Below are 15,919 nucleotides of genomic sequence, written 5' to 3'. Positions count from 1 at the left end.
ATGGATCGCCGATGTTAAATATCTAAATTTAGAATCAGCCGAAAACTGATTGGGAAGAGCTTCGTAGCGGAGGGTTTTCCTGAGCCAGGTATGGTAGAAGAGGGGCCTGTAGATCCTTCTTTCCCCATCCATCTACGTCCGTCCCTTCCCACTCTCCCCCGCCCTGCTCCCCTCTGCTGAAAACCTCCTTTCTTGGAAGTCTTTGAATGTGGGATAGGCATTCTCCACCTAGATGGAGGCAGGGTGGTGGGTTGCATGGCCTGGTGTTGGGGAGGGGGTCCCTTGGAGTGTTTTGTTTTTTAATGGTATTTGTTAAGGGCTTACTTTGTGCTAGGCCACTGTGCTAAGTGCCGGAGTAGATACAAGCCAATCAGGTTGGACCCAGTCCATATGGGACTCAGAATCTTAATCCCCAGTTTATACAGAGAATCGAAGCGCCTTGGCCAAGGTCACAGAGCAGACGAGTGTCGGAGCCGGGATTAGAATGCAGAACCTTCTGACTCCCAGGTCTGTGCTCTATCCACTAGGCCATAAATGTTCACGATAGCTTGCCTTTAGTCAATCGGTCAATCAATCAAGAGGGTTTATTGAGAGCTTACTTTGTGAAGCCCCCTGCCCCTCCCCAGAGCACTTGTATATATTTGTACAAATTTATTGCTTTATTTATTTTATTAATGATGTGCATTTATCCATGGTTCTATTTATCCATTTTGATGGTATTGATGCCTGTCTACTCGTTTTATTTTGTTGTCTGTCTCTCCCTTCCAGACTGTGAGCCCGTTGTTGGGTAGGGATGTTTCTATCAGTTGCCGAATTGTACTTTCCAAGCGCTTAGTTCAGTGCTCTGCACCCAGTAAGTGCTCAATAAATATGATTGAATAAACGAATGAAGAGCTCTGTACTAAGCACTTGGGAGAGTATAACAGAGTGGATAGAAACGATCCCTGCCCTCAAGGAGCTCACAGTCTGCTCTGTGCAGAGCACTGTACCGAACACATGGGAGAACACCGCAGTATTAGTTGACACAATCCCTGCACTCAAGGAGCTTATAGTTTACTGTTGAGAGGATCTCGAGGGCAGGGGACATGTTGGGGGGCAGGGGACATGTTGGGGGACAGTGGAGGGCTGGGGAGGGCTGGCCTTGTTGAAAAACTTGTCTCGTTTAAATGGGGTACCTGTCTCCCAGGGAGCTGAGGGGTGAACAGAGGGATGAGCTCACCCTGTGGTTCCCGGAGAGGGACCGGAGGCCATGACCCAGCCCCTAGGGTGGGAGGGATGAGCCCAGGTCCACGAGTCAGGAGATCCAAGTTTGATTGTCCTGCTGTATGACCTTATGCCACCGGGTAACCTCTCTGGGATCAGCCTCCTCCTCGGGACAATGGAGAGAATCATTACCCAGCACCAGAGGTTGTGGAGAGGCTGTGGGGAGGAGCAGAGCGGTGAGCCAAGCCATGAACTCCCCGAGGCAAGCCCACAGTGTCTTGTCTCTTCTTGCTTTTCCCGGTTTGGTCCCTTCTCCCCACGAGGAGAAGCCTAGGGAGGGGCTGGTCCGTTGCCCAGGTAGCCAGGACTCGACCGGTCCAGAGAGGGAGAGTGACTTGCCCGAGGTCACACAGCCTGCAGCCTCCTCCACCCCTCTTCCAGGATTCAGCCTCGACCACACCAACCCCCGAGGCTGCCTTCACCTATTCCGATTTGAGGCGGGGTCGGTGGCCCCCACCCGAGGGGGAGATCGCCCCCCCACCAACCCTCCGGGGGAGCTGGGGTGAGTAGGGGTTACCAGTGGCGGGGGAGGGGGGGAGAAGGAGGAGGGGATTGCTGTCCATGTGAGCCACACTGAGAGCTGATTTATCTTTCTGTTCCTCTCAGCCTCCCAGCTGTCCCTGCCCCTGGGGGGGTTGTTAGGTCAGGAGCCTGGGGGGGCCCCAGACCAGTCCTGGGGGGGGGTTGCAACAGTGAGTCCACTTCCCCCCACTCCTCAAGAACCTCCAGGGGTTGCCCGCTCTCCTCCACATCAAGCAGACACTCCTTACCATTGGCCTCGAAACACTTCAGCAGCTCGTCCCCTCTCACCTCAACTGGCTGATTTCCTGCTATAGCCCAGCCTGCGCATTTCAGTCCTCTTGACACGGGCCTACTCAGTGTGCTCGGAAGTTTTGTATTTCACCACTGACCCCTTGCCCACACGTTCCCTCTGGCCTGCACATCTCCTTCCCCCGCCATGTCCGACCAGGGATGGCTCTCCTCACCTTTAATGTCTTATTAAAATCACATCTTCTCCAAGAGACCTTCCCCAACTAACCCCTATTTCCCTTTCCCCTTACCCACTTTAAGCACTTGATATTCACCCACTTTCAGTCCAACAGCACTAATATACATCTGTAATGTATTTTTAATGTCCGTCTCCCCAACTAGCTCCTCGTGGGCAGGGGATGCGTTTACCATTCTTTGTATTGTGCTCTCCCAAGCACTTACTACGGTGTTCTGGGCACAGTAAGTACTCAATAAATAACATTTATTAAATTATTTATTAATTTGCAGATGATATGCCCTTCCTTCAGGATGCCTTCCCGGATTAACTCTGCCTAGCTCCAGTCTCTCCCACCCTCTTTATTCCCTGCCACCTCCTTCCTCTCCGGGATCAAACAGCTCGGTGCTGGACTAGGCCTAGGGCCTTTTCTGGGAACTTTTTCTGCCGCTTGGGCTCTGAGTGAAGAGGAAAAGGAGAGAGAAAGAGAGAGAGAAAGAAAAAGAAAAGGAGAGAGAAATAGGAGCCACTCCAATCGGCCATCCTTGCAGGGAGCAGCTGGCTGCTTTCTGTTTCTCTCGGTGTTTGAGTGTGTGTGTGTTGTGTGGGATCACTATTCCATGGACCCCCCTCCTCCCTGGCGTTCCCAGCTTCGGACCCCGGGGGGTGGGGGTGGGGGGTGGGGTCAGTCTAGGAGCTGGGGGACGGCTACCCCGGCCCCCTCTCGGAGCCCCCTTCGGACATTCGGGGTGTCCGCTCTGACTCTGAGAATGATTTCTCCCTCCACTTTCCGTTTCTGATACTCAAATCCATTTCCCTCTGCCTGGGTTCCTAGAAACAAGGCCCCTAGACCCTGCCCAACATTTTTTTTTTAATGGCATTTGTGAAGCGCTTACACTGTGCCAGGGACTGTTCTAAGCACTGGGTTAGATACAAGATGATCAGGGCGGACACAGTCCCTATCCCACGTGGGCCTCAAAATCTTAATCTCCATTTTACAGATAAGGTAACTCAGGCCCAGAAAAGTGAAGTGACTTGAGCAAGATCACACAGCAGAGAAGTGGCGGAGCCGGGATTCACACACACACACACACACACACACACACACACACACACACACACCCCCCCCCCACATACTCTCTTTCTCTCCCCTCGACGACAGCTCAATCCCCGTCACCCCGGCAGCATCCTCCTCCCCTGGCTGGACGACACTTGCGAACAGAGCACTGTAATGGGCGTTCACCATGATCAGAGCGCTGTCCCGATCCTCCCACCCCGCCCCCGGGTTATCCATTCCCGGGACAGGCGGAAGAGGAACCGACTACATTCGGAGATGAGGAGGATTCCGAGGGTGAAAGAGCAGCCTGACTTCTCTTAGCCCCGCTGCCCGGGTTCCTTTTTATATTTTTAATTGTGCTAAGCTCCTACTATGTCTACTATATGCCCTGTACTAAGCCCTGGGCTAGATACCAGCTAATCAGATTGGACCCATTCCATGCCCCACAAGGGGCTCACGGTCTTAATCCCCATTTTACACACGAGTTGACTGACGGGTTGCTGGACTAGGCCTAGAGCCTTTTCTGGAAATTTTTTCTGCCACTTGGGTTCTGAGTGGAGAGGAAAAGGAGAGAGAGAGAGAAAGAAAAAGAAAAGGAGAGAGAAAGAGGAGCCACTCCATTCAGAGAAGTGAATTAACTCTCCCAAGGCCACACAGCAAAGTGACAGAGACCGGATTAGAACCCAGGTTCTTCCGACTCCCAGGCCCGTGCTGTATCCACTTCTTTTTCCTTTCACTGAGGGACAGTTTTCCCCGCTCCCTCCGCCTTCGTTCATTCAATCGTATTTATTGAGCGCTTACTGTGTGCACTGTACTAAGCGCTTGGGAAGTATAATTCGGCAACAGAGACAATCCCTGCCCACAGAGGGCTCACAATCGGGGCCGGGGAGGGCTAACTAATCCCGAGGCCGGGCAGGGGGTGGGAGTAGGGGGTCCCCCTGGGCACGTTCCTCCCCCCGGCAGGGCCCCCGCAGGACACGAATGTGTGACTGTGGGCAAGTCACTTAACTTCCCTGTGCCTCAGTTACCTCATCTGTGAAATGGGGATTAACTGTGAGCCTCCCGTGGGACAACCTGATTACCCTGTATTTACCCCAGCGCTTAGAACAGCGCTCTGCACTTAGTAAGCGCTTAACAAATACCAACATTATTATTACCCCCTAGGAGAGGGGGCCGCCGGGAGCAGGGAGGGCACACGGGCAAGCCACGTGCGGCCTAAGCGTGGGGGCTTGGGTGTGTGAATGTGTGTGGGGGGATGTGACTGTGTGCATGTGTTGTGTGTGTGTGTGTGAGTGTGTATATGTGCGTGGCCATCTCAGTTACACACTTAATGGGCCAATTCGAACCCATTTGGAGTGGAGGCGGTAAACGGCGATGGTTAAAAGCTCACGCGGCGACAGAGCGCCGTTCCCCCTGGAAGCGAGGCCCCTTGGGAAAACGTGTGCACCCCCCCCCACACATACACAGACACACACACACAAACACGCACACACACACACTCCCCGAGCCGAGAGACAGCGCCCAAGAGTCAGGAGACTCCAGTTCTAGCTTCGGCTCTGCCCCGGCTTGCTGTGTGACCTCGGGTGGGTCACTCACCCTCTCTGGAGCTCAGGTGTTTTAGGGGTTTTTTTTAACGGCTTTTGTTAAGCTCTTAGTAAGTGCCAGCCGCTGGACTAAGCGCCGGGTAGGTACAAGCTAATCGGGTTGGACACAATCCAGGTCCCACGTGGGGCCCGCAGTCTTACTAATAATAATTCTGGTATTTGCTAAGTGATTACTATGTGCCAAGCACTGTTCTAAGCGCTGGGTGGGTACAAGGAAATCAGGTTGCCCCACGTGGGGCTCACTGTCCTCAACCCCATTTTACAGATGAGGTAACCGGGGCACGGGAAAGTTAAGAGATTTGCCCAAGGTCACAGAGGCAGACAAGTGGCGAAGTGAGGATTAGAACCCAGGCCCGTGCTCTATCCACAAGGACATGCTGCTTCTCGGTGCCTTCCCCCCTCCCCACCTCACTTCTCCCCTACTCCAGCGTGTGTCAGAGTTGATAAATGAGTCAATGGTTCCATCTCGCCTCCTCCACGTGTAGCAACTTTGGGGGTACCGGGAAGGTCTGGAGGGGAGGGGCCTCCTCTTTATGGGTCACTAACCCTCACACCAGCCCGTTGAAGGGGTAATGGAGGCGGAGGCGTGGGTTGGGCGGGAGGTCACCAGGCCGTGGGCCAACAAAGGACCAGTGTGACGAGAGTCAATATTGACTCACACACCTTGGGTCACACCTCTGGCCCAGCCTTCAGACTCTTCTCCCTTCGGGACTTGTTCCATTCCTCCCCTTTCCTCCCCTTTTCTCTGCTTCCTTCTTTCCCTCTCCATACCTCCCCTTTCTCCCTTTTCTTCTCCTTTCCTCCCCTTTCTCCGTCTTCCACCCCTCTCTCTGTCTTCCACCCCTTTCTCCATCTTCCACCCCTTTTTCTGCTTTCCTCCCCTTTCTCTCCTTTCCTCCCCTTACCTCCCCATCCAAGCCTTTTCTCCACTTTCTCCCCTTTCCTCTCCTTTCCTCCCCTTGCCTCCCCTTTCCATGCCTTTCCTCCACTTCCTCCCTTTTCCTCTCCTTTCCTGCGCTTCCTCCCTTTTCCTCTCCTTTCCTCCCTTTTCTCCCTTTCCCTCTCCTTTCCTTCCCTTTCACCCTTTTCTTCTCCTTTCCTCCCCTTTCTCCATCTTCCTCCCCTTTTTTCTCCCGTTTACTCCATTTTCTTCCCTTTTCTCCCATTTACTCCATTTTCTCCCCTTTTCTCCTCTTTCCTTGTCCCTACACCCTGGAGGCCCACCCCTTTCCATGCCTTTTCTCCACTTTCTCCCTTTTCCTCCCCTCTCTCCCCTTTTCTCCCTTTTCCTTGTCCCTACCCCCCGGAGGCCCTCCCCTCCCCTTATCACTGGCAATGCACTGGCTTCAGTGTCCCCAGACTCGGTCTTTCTGAGGGGATTTTTTGTGCGTCACTCCTCCTCTTCATCAGTTCCCATCTCACCCAAGGCTAAGTTCTGTGAAAAACCTTCCCCTTCCAGGTAGCCGCCCCGACTTGACCCAGGCTGTTCGCCGACCCTGTATTTGGTATTTGTTAAGCGCTTACTATGTGCCGAGCACTGTTCTAAGCGCTGGGGTAGACACAGGGGAATTAGGTTGTCCCACGTGGGGCTCACAGTCTTAATCCCCATTTTACAGATGAGGGAACTGAGGCACAGAGAAGTTAAGTGACTTGCCCACAGTCACACAGCCGACAAGTGGCAGAGCTGGGATTCGAACTCATGAGCCCTGACTCCAAAGCCCATGCTCTTTCCACTGAGCCACGCTGCTTCTACTACCCCAAGCTGACCCCAAGCTGTTCTACTGACCCCAAGATGTTCTCTCCAAAAGCACCTCCATCTCTGATCTGTGTGTGTGTGCGTGTGCGTGTGCGAATCCACCCTGTCTCCCCATCGGACTGGCAGCTCCTCGAAGACAGAAGACATGTCTCCCCGTCCCTCCCGAGAGAGTGATGAAGATGACAAAGGTGGTGCTGGTCGTGGCTTTATCTCCTGGGCCTTGATTAGGCCCCAAGGATCGTGCCAGGCTGAAATGAGCAGCGTGGGGAATGGGGAGCGACGGGTGCGGACTCGGGGGAGCCCTGGGGCCATCCATGGAGGAGTACTAGAAGAAGCCTTGGGGGAGTACTGGGGACAGTCATGGAGCCAGCCCTGGGGGAAGCTCTGGGGAGCACTGAGGGCAACCCTAGGAGAGCAGTGAAGATACTTAGATCCAAAGGCAGGCAAGCAATCTCTGCCCCAGGTCAGACGGCCCCCAGTGGGCCAGGAAATTCTCATGGGACAGAACCACTGGGGACATTAGCAAAGGTCAAGAATCCAGGAAGAGGAGGCGGTCCCGGACTTAGCCCCGCCTCCTACTGAGTCACAGTGGATGAGGCTGAGGATCCAGGGGCTGGTGAAAGCTCCGTCTCTTGCCCCACCTCCGAACCCCAAAACCAGTAAGAAATGAGCCTACCCCTTCGTGGCGTTTCCATGGGTGATAGTTCTTCAGGGGCCGGAGACCCCGGGTTCCAGCTCTGGGGGTGATAGGGCAGGTGGCCCCAGGTTCCGGCTGGGAGGAAGACGGGGCCGGGGCCCCAGGGTTCTACCTTTGGGGACGATGAGGCGGGGGTCCCCAGATCTCTGCTGGGGGGGGGGGGAGGAAGTCATTGTTTTCCCCCCAGCTGTCTGTGCTGGACTCCGGCTCTTCTCCCTCCCGCGTCCAACCAGACCGGACAGTGTCAGATGGGGTTTGGCAAGACGCCAGACCAGGTGTGGGTACCCTCTTGCAGTGGACCACCCCCACCTTCCCCTCCCCTCCTCTGGGGCCTTCGGACGGGATGGTCCCGGACCGGAGATGACACTGACTTGGTGTTTCGGCGCTGGGAAATTCTAGGCTGGGCCCAGACCGGGCCCTCCGGGCCTGCCACAACCTCCAGCCAGAAGGGCGCCTCCTGGGAGTTGTTTGGGGGTCCCGGGCTGGGACCCGTGGGAGCCCACACGGTCTGGGACCCGACAGGACGGCCTGGGGGAAGAGGCAGGGGGATTAGTGTCTAGTCCGTCCTGGGCCAGCCCGTCAAACCGGCTCCCCCGCTCCCGCACCGGCCCCCTCCCGCCACCGGCGCCACCGAGCTCCTCCCCTTCCCTCCTGCAGAATGTGACTTGCAAACCCGTCTCCTCCGGGAAGTCGTCCAGGATTGACCACGGCGGCTTCCAGGAACTCCGGCACCCCAAGGCTTTTCGGATCATGTTTCTGCACTTTCTGCCCTTTGTGCTGGATTGCCTCCATTTCGCACTGCCGGTCCCCGTACTCGACAGGGCTGCCAGCCTGATAGGAGGCAGGGGACACACACACACACACACACACACTGTACTGAACACTAGGGCAGGGACAGAGGGAGAGGGAGACACGGTCCCTGCCCTCGAGGGGCTGCCAGTCCTCAGGGAGACCAATGTGGAAGCCTGGACGACCTGATTCCGGACTTGAGGAGGAGTTGGTGGTCCAGTCCAGAATGTATTCTCCCATCTCGTCTCAAGCAGAGTCTGGACCCCGAGGGCTCCCAGGACTCCCCCCCCCCCCACCTTCCCAACCCCGGACTCGAAAGAGGGGAGGGCAGAGACCCCGGAGAGCCAGAGGGCGGGTGGGGAGGGGCGGGGATCTCCATCCCAGCTCGGTCCGGCCTTCAGGTGTGACCTCTGCGGACATCGCCCCGCCCGCTGAACCCTGGGGGCAAACCCGCTTCCTCCCCGGATTTGCTTTGCAAACTGTGTTGGAGTCGGTGGCCGGCCGTGCCCTGGGGCTTGGCATCGGCCCAGGCCACTTGCCACCCAGGGCCCGGGCCTGGGTTTATGTCTTTGGGCAAATCGACCGTGACTTCCTAGGAAATTTGGTGCCCACCCAGCAGCCCCCCACCCCCGGGCCCCATTTCCACACTCTCCTCCCGCCACTGCCGGGCCGCACCGTCCGGGCCCGATCCGCCCCCCTGGGGACCCCCAGCTCCCCTCCCCCTGCCTCCTACCCCTCACTCCCCCTGCTCCCCGCAGCGTGGCTCAGTGGAAAGAGCCCGGGCTTGGGAGTCAGAGGTCATGGATTCGAATCCCGGCTCTGCCACTCGTCAGCTGGGTGACTGTGGGCGAGTCACTTCACTTCTCTGGGCCTCAGTGACCTCATCTGTAAAACGGGGATGAAGACTGGGACGCCCCACGTGGGACAACCCGATTCCCCTGTGTCTACCCCAACGCTCAGAACAGTGCTCGGCACATAGTGAGCGCTTAACAGATACCAACATGATTATCCCGGCTCTGCCACTCGTCAGCTGTGTGACTGTGGGCGAGTCACTTCACTTCTCTGGACCTCGGTGACCTCATCTGTAAAACGGGGATGAAGACTGGGACGCCCCACGTGGGACAACCCGATTCCCCTGTGTCTACCCCAGCGCTCAGAACAGTGCTCGGCACATAGTGAGCGCTTAACAGATACCAACATTATTATTACGCTCCCGCCGGATTCCGACTCTCCCCACCTTCCGAGGCCTCCGGGAGTCCCGCCTCCTCCAGGAAGTCTTCCCCGGATTCAGCCCCGCCGCCTCAAGTGCAATCAGCCCGTCAAGTGCTCGAGCACTCAAAACCCCCGCTGCGGGCTCACGCACTATCTACATACCGTTTCACCGTCTTATATTTCTATTATTTATTCAGCTATTTTCACCGGGGCCTATTTGCCCGGTTACCTTCTGGATCCTGTTCCTCCCCCTGCTCCCACTCTTGGTAAATAAATTTTGGCCTGCCCGTTCAGGAGGAGGGGAGAGGCGAGGCGAGGTCCGGGAGGGGGAAATGAGAGGGGAAGGGTGGGTCGGGGAGGAGAAGGTGGGGGGCGGCGGGAGGGTGGGAGAACACGAAAGCCCCTCTAAAGGCCCAGGACCACGGATAGCGTCCGGGCTCGGATCCCGGGGGGTTGCTCGCCCACCCCGCTGACCACTAGCCACCGGCCACCGGCCTCTGGGCTCCTGCACCTTTTTAGGGAGATGGTCCCAGCAGCTCAAGGAGCCGAGGACAAACCGGGGAGGCTGGAGGCAGGGAGACCAGGAAAGAGGTCACCCCCTCAAAATCTCCGGTGCTTAGCTCCTTGTGGGCAGGGAACAGGTAATAGTAATAATAATGTCAATAACGTTGGCATTTGGTCAGCGCTTACTAATAATAATAATGTGGGTATTTGTTAAGCGCTTACTATGTGCCGAGCACTGTTCTAAGCGCTGGGGGAGACACAGGTTGTCCCACGTGGGGCTCCCAGTCTTCATCCCCATTTTACAGATGAGGCACCGAGAAGTTAAATGACTTGCCCAAAGTCAGCCAGCTGACAAGTGGCCGAGCCGGGATTCGAACCCATGACCTCTGACTCCAAAGCCCGTGCTCTTTCCACTGAGCCACGCTGCTTCTCTATGTGCCGGGCACTGTTCTAAGCGCCGGGGGAGACACAGGGGAATCAGGATGTCCCACGTGGGGCTCCCAGTCTTCATCCCCTTTTTACAGATGAGGTCACCGAGGCACAGAGAAGTGAAGTGACTCGCCCCCAGTCACACAGCTGACGAGTGGCAGAGCCGGGATTCGAACTCGTGACCTCTGACTCCACAGCCCATGCTCTTTCCACTGAGCCACGCTGCTTGATGAGAATAATAATTCTGCTATCTGAACTGTACTCAGTGCTGGGGTGGATATAAACAAACCGAGCCGGAGAAGTCCCTGTCGCACGTAGGGCTCACGGTCTCCATCCCCGTTTTACAGCTGAATAATAATGTTGGTATTTCTTAAGCGCTTACTATGTGCAGAGCACTGTTCTAAGCGCTGGGGTAGATACAGGGTAATCGGGTTGTCCTACATGAGGCTCACAGTCTTCCTTCCCATTCTACGGATGAGGGGACTGAGGCACAGAGAAGTTAAGTGACTTGCCCACAGTCACACAGCTGACAAGTGGCGGAGCCGGTACAACTGTTGCCGAATTGTACTTGCCAAGCGCTTAGTACAGTGCTCTGCACGCAGCGCTCAGTAAGTACGATTGAACTGAATGAATGATTGAACTTGTCTACCCATTCTGTTGCATTGGACTCTCTCAAGCGATCAGTACAGTGCTCGGCACACAGTAAGCTCTCAATATATACCACTGATGATGCGGATGTTGGTTCCCATCTCCCTCTCCGATATTAGTATTTACTGAACATTCCCTCAGGGTATTAGGCGCTTGGGAAGTACAGAATAAAGAAGTCACACTTTTCTGTCTACCGGGAGCTCACACTCGATGGAAGGAAACAAATAAAAAAAAAATTTACAAATAGAGGAGTTATAACAGGCCCCATCGAATAAACACATACTAAGTAGCGTGGCTTGGGGGATAGAGCACGGGTCTGGGAGTCAGAAGGTCGTGGGTTCTAATCCCGGCTCCGCCACTTGTCTGCTGTGTGACCTTGGGCAAGCACCCTCTGTGCCTCAGTTACCTCATCTGTAAAACGGGGATTCAGGCTGTGACCCCTCACGTGGGACAACCTGATTACTACCCCAGCCCTTAGAACAGTGCTTGGCACATAGTAAGCACTTAACGGATATCATAATAATAATCATTACTATTCACTCTGCCTCCGTTACCGCATTTGTAAATCGGGGATCGAGACTGTGAGCCCCACGTGGGGCAGGGGCTGTGTCCAACCCTACTTGCTTGTTTCCACCCCAGCGCTTAGTACAGTGGCTGGCACATAGTAAACGCTTCAGAAATGCCATGAAGAAATACCACAATTATTATTAGTAGTAATAATAATAATTGTGGTATTTATTAAGTGCTTACTATGTAACAAACCCTGAATTAAGCGCTGGGGTAGATAGAAGATAACCAGATCCCACACGGGGCTCACAGTTTAAACAGGAGGGAGAACTTCGAGACCGTGAGCCCGTTGTTGGGGAGGGATTGTCTCTGTTGCCGAATTGTACTTTCCAAGCGCTTAGTACAGTGTTCTGCACACAGTTAGCGCTCAACAAGTACGATTGAACTGAACGAATGAATGAACAGGGATTGACTCCCCTTTTGACAGATGAGGGAACTGAGGTACAGAGAAACCGAGAGACTTGCCCGAGGTCACAAAGCGGGCAAGCGGAAGAGCGGGGATCAAAACCCAGGTCTTCTGACTCCCAGGCCTGGGCTCTCTCCACTAGGCCACACTGCTTCTCGTGCATAGAGGTGCTGAGGTTGGGCGGAGGAGAGTCGGCAGGTGTGTAGTGGTCGATGAGACGACTTCCAAACTGGGGATTCTGAGAATTAATGGCAGGGGAAGACGTGAGGTGGAGGAGGTGGGTTCCCAGGAGGGACAGGGAACTCTTGACCCTCCAGCAAGTCTCCTGGGGCTTTGTCCAGCCAGTCAGTCAGTGGTTCGTATTTACCGAGCGCTTACTGTGTGCAGAGCACTGTACTAAGTGCTTGGGAGAGTACGATGCAATACTGAACACATTCCCTCTCCACAACGAGCTTACGGTCTAGAAAGGACCTGGGAGCTCCTCCGCCTCTGGGCACCCGGACGGGGACCACCTCAGGGCGGGCGACCCCCCGGCTGCCGGGGAGAGGAACCAGTGCTCGCCTCCTCCCCGACAGGCGGTGCTGAGCCCCGGGCCCAGATCTCCGAGCTCCTAAGTCCTCCTGGCAGTGCCCAGCAGCAGTGAGCATTCCCAGGCCTGGCCTTGACTTCATGCCAGGCCGCTGCTGGCGAGATGGGACGTAGAACTAGGGAAGCGTTACCCCATTCGTACCTGCTCGTCCGGTGGTAGAGAAAGAGGAAGTGGCGTGGCTGGGGGGAGGGGGAGGGAAAATGGAGTTGCTAGGATTTCCATTCCCAAGCCCTGGGAGACCCCTCCCCCGCCTGCACCTCGCCAAGTTGGCGGGGGCCACACCTCCAGGAAGCCCGACGGAGGAGGCATCGTCAGATCCCGGTCACACGGCACTGGGGAGGCCCAGGGCAGACGTCCTGAATTTCGCTGCCCCTTAGACGTTGAGAACAAGACCTCACCCTCTAGACTGTAAGCTCGTTGCGGGCAGGGAAAGGGTTGACCAACTCTGTCATATTGTACTCTCCCAAGCGCTCAGCACAGTGCTCTGCACACAGCAGGCACTGGGTAAATAATGATGATAATGGTATTTGTTAAGCCCTTACTGAGTGCCAAGCACTGTTCTAAAATACCAGTCAATGGATCGATCGACTGATTGAGAGGGGAGAGCAGGAGAATATGGGGATCAGGGTCTAAGAGGAAGGGAAAGAAGAGATATATTGTCCTCATTATACAGAGGAGGAGATGGAAGCCCAGAGAAGTTGACTGATTTGCCCGAGCTCACATAGGTCGGCAGTGGAGTGAGGACTGGAACTCGGGTCTTTTGCCACCCAGCCCCACATCCTTTCAATCAATCAATCAATCAATCAATCAGTCATTCCATTTCTTGTGCCCAGGACCCATCCCACCTGGCTCCACTGCCCAGGACCCCTTGTTTTTCTATTTCACTAATATGGTGGAGAGATGGGGTTTCAAGGGACTGAGTATCTTCGAGGTTAAGGGATGGACCTGACTTTCTTCTCTCCATCCCTGACTCTCTTCCAGTGACCCGGCACAGACCATCCCACCCCCTTGACTCTCCTCTCTCCATCCTTGACTCTCTGCCAGCGATCCAGCATGGACCATCCAACACCCCTGACTCTCCCCTCTTCATCCCTGACTGTCCCCAAGTGACCCAGCGCGGACCATCCACCATTCCTGACTCTCCCCTCTCCGTCCCCGACTCTCCCTCGGTGACCCAGCACGGGCCATCCGACACCCCTCACTCTCCCCCGAGAGTCACAGAGCCCCGGGACCTCAACACACTTTCCGGAAGCCGTTGGGACCCAGGCCGAGGAAGCCCAAGCCGATGGCTCTTGGCCTATCGAGCGATTCTAAGGAGGCGATGGGGTATTTTTCGTGCAGTTTTGTTTATGTTGTGCAATTTTGCCAAACGTCAATATTTAATAAACACAGATGTGGACAAGTCGTCTGCTCAGTTTCTGGTCAGGCCCGGCTTCAGACTTCCTGGATTTTCCCAGAAGGCCAGTTGAATACCCCTGCAAGCAAAGCTCAGACTGATTAGATCCACATGGTCCCCTCCTGTCCCGCTCCCGGTTCCAGTGTTGCCTCTCTGGGCATTAGATAAGCTTGGGGTGTAAGGGTTTAGGATGTGCAAAGTTTTAGTAATTATTATTATTATTATTCTATCTGTTCAGCACTTACTATGTGCCAGGCAGTGAACTAAGGACCGGGAGAGATGCAACTAATAATTGTGGTATTTGTTAAGCGCTTACTATATGTCAGGCACTGCGCTAAGCTCTGGGGCGGGGGGACACACAAGCAAATCGGGTTGGACACAGTCCAAGTTCCACGTGGGGCTCACAGTCTTAAAAAATCCCCATTTTTCAGACGAGGTAACTGGGGCACGGACTTGCGAGTGACTTGCTCAAGGTCAGCAGGAAAGTGATGGAGCAGGATTAGAAACCAGGTCCTTCTGACTCCCAGGCCCTGGCTCTATCCACTAGGCCACCCTGCTTCTCTCGCATCTGGGAGAGTACCCCAGGGTTGTTAGACACGTTTCCTGCCCACGAGGAGCTGAGTCTAGAGGAGGAGACAGACATTTATATAAATGAATAAATTGCAGATACGCACAAAAGTGCTCTGGGCCTGAGGGTGGGGGGAAAATCAAATGCAAACATCGCAATGAGTCTTACTCAAATTTGGGGTACGGGGGTCCCAACCCGGAGGGTTCCACACTTTCAGCTGTCACCTACCCGTTGACCCGTCTACTCCTTCGCCCCTCCACCCCTGTCGCCGACTCCAGACGGCTTCTTCGTCCTCCTCATGGTTGCCGTCCTCCGGTCTTGGAGCTCACTGCAGGCAGGGAACGTGCCTACCGGCTCGGTTGTATTAAACTCTCCCAAGCGCTCAGTACAGTGCTTTGCACACAGTAAGCGCTCAATAAATACGATTGAATGAGTCCGTCCAGAGGATCTGTGAACGGGGTGCTCGGTCCCACGTTGGCGGTTTTCTGTGTGGGAGGGTAAGCCTGTCCTCTAGTGTTTTCCCAGAGCAAATACTGACCCGGCCAGGTTCACATGGGACAGAAAATCAGTAATATCCCTTTTGGGGGTATTTCTTAAGCGTCTCCTACACGCCAGGCACTGTATTAAGCACAGGTTGGACACATTCCCTGTCCCCCATGGAGCTCACAGTCTTTATCCCCATTTTACAGATGAGGTGACTGAGGCGGAATGACTACAGCGTGTCAAACACCGTACGATCAATCAATCGATTCTTCAGTCGTATCGATTGAGCTCAGACTGTTGTATTGAGCGCTTGGGAGTCTGATTTTGCCCTGAGCTTTGAGGAAAGGGGGCTCTGCAGCCTCAGCAATAATGTGGCCTAGTGCAGAGAGCACAAGTCTGGGAGTCAGGGGACCTAGGTTCTAATCGCGGCTCTACCCCTGGTCTGCTGGGTGACCATCGGCAGGTCACTTGTTTTGTTTATGGGGAAGCAGCGTGGCTCAGTGGAAAGAGCCTGGGCTTCGGAGTCAGCGGTCATGGGTTCGACTCCCGGCTCTGCCACTTGGCAGCTGTGTGACTGCGGGCAAGTCACTTCACTTCTCTGGGCCTCAGTGACCTCATCTGTCAAATGGGGGTGAAGACTGTGAGCCTCACGTGGGACGACCTGATGACCCTGTATCTACCCCAGCGCTTAGAACAGTGCTCTGCACATCAGGTCTTCCCAGACTGAGCTTCTCCCTTTTTCCCTCTGCTCCCTCTACGCCCCCCTTCACCTCTCCGCAGCTAAACCCTCTTCTCCCCCCTTTCCCTCTGCTCCTCCCCCTCTCCCGTCCCACCCCCTCAGCACTGTACTCGTCCGCTCGACTGTATATATCTTCATCACCCTATTTATTTTGTTTAATGAGATGTACATCGCCCTGATTCTATTTATTTGCCATTGTTTTTATGAGATGTTCTTCCCCTTGACTC

Source organism: Ornithorhynchus anatinus, chromosome 13 (genome assembly GCF_004115215.2).
Source record: "Ornithorhynchus anatinus isolate Pmale09 chromosome 13, mOrnAna1.pri.v4, whole genome shotgun sequence".
Classification (NCBI taxonomy): Eukaryota; Metazoa; Chordata; class Mammalia; order Monotremata; family Ornithorhynchidae; genus Ornithorhynchus; species Ornithorhynchus anatinus.
Note: the sequence above shows the minus strand (reverse complement) of the source record.